This window comes from Panthera pardus, unplaced genomic scaffold (genome assembly GCF_024362965.1).
Source record: "Panthera pardus isolate Hobbes unplaced genomic scaffold, ASM2436296v1 HiC_scaffold_3, whole genome shotgun sequence".
NCBI lineage: Eukaryota > Metazoa > Chordata > Mammalia > Carnivora > Felidae > Panthera > Panthera pardus.
Window position 1 is genome coordinate 50,516,470 of NW_026526876.1, and position 1,603 is coordinate 50,518,072.

The following is a 1,603-nucleotide window of genomic DNA, read 5'->3' on the forward strand; positions in this document are numbered from 1 at the left end:
CCGACGTCTGGGGCGCTGAAAGGGTGGTGGCCTGTTTCGAGTCAAAAGGACTTATTTTCTACAGGTTCACATTACTTGCCCTCCAGATGAAGTCCTGGGAGGAATACTGGAAGGCACACTGCACTTTCGCTCACAATGGGGATTGGCAGGGGAAGGGAGACGTTTGAATGGGGTGGGGTGTTTCCACTTAATCATTACCACTGCTGACATCAATGAAAACCTGCCTGGGCACCTACAATGAGTGCAAAGGAGGCCAGGTTCTTAGTAAGTATTATGATGAGGTAGGGGACGGGCCGAATACAAAACTGAGTGTGGCTTGTATTGCGGCTTCGGCGTGCGGTTGTTTTTTGTGGTTGAAGGGTGCACACTGCCCTGGCTATTTCAAAACAGTGTCAGGAGAGGGATGGTTTTGTTTTCCAGCACCCCAGTGGGTGCCCGGGACACAGGCAGCCTTGAGAACAAATATGTCCTTTTCAGAAATAGGAAGTCCACTATTTACTTATGCAAGTAATGCTATAAAAGGACTTTATACGTGGGGTTGCATCTCCTGAGCTTTGGACCGGCCCCTGGATTTGCCTGAAAACCTCCTTCCGGAGGAAGGAAAGTCCTGAAGCTCTCAGGTCGAGCACTGGCTCAAACAACAATTTAGATCAAGTAGCACCTCCTCCATCTAAAGGCTGCACGAGCCCAGACAAAACACCCTTAGGGCAGCTACTGAACAAAGATGAACGGGCATCACAGCCAGCTTTCAAAATTCATTTTGCAAAGTTAAAGAAAAGTTTTGAAAATAAAATTCACTTAAAATTTTTTTTAATGTTTATTTATTTTGAGAGAGACAGAGACAGAGAGAGAAAGAGTGTGAGCGGAGGAGGGGCAGGGAGAGAGGGAGACACTGAATGGGAAGCAGGTTCCAGGCTCTGAGCTGTCCGCACAGAGCCTGATTCAGAGCTCGAATCCACCAACCATGAGATCATGACCTAAGCTGAAGTCAGACACTTAACCAACTGAGCCACCCAGGCACCTCTAAAATTCACTTTTAAATCCTCTGATTACTTGTTAATCCCTTCCTTGAGTGCCCTCAGCTCTCTCTCTCTCTGAGCCCTTCACCTCCTCACCCTCCTTTGGCAAAGACATAACCTTGGTTAGATCTGACTCAGCTCACTTAGTGCCTGACCGCGTGTAGTCCAACAAGGTTCGAGAAAAATACACAATCATGCTGGTGGCTCACAGTTTAAATTCACAACCTCAAGTCTCACGTGGCTCCTTAGCACTGCCAGGCAGTGATTCTATGGATCCCTAGTCAATATATATTGGCATATCCCATTCAATCAGTATTTGTTGAATGAATATATTGAATAAATGAATTTTATCTAGAGTTCTACTGGCACTATATAGTTCTGCTTGTCCGAGTTTACAAGTGAATTTTATTTTCAAAACTTTTTTATTTTTTTTTTAATGAGTACTGGTCTTGGACCCAGAAGGGTCATATCCCAGTCTCACCACTGCTGCTCACTAGCTGGGTGATCTAAAGCGAGATACGATTCCTTCCTGGGACTCAGCCTTTGCTACAAAATTAGGTGGTTGGACCAAGAAATGGAGCGTC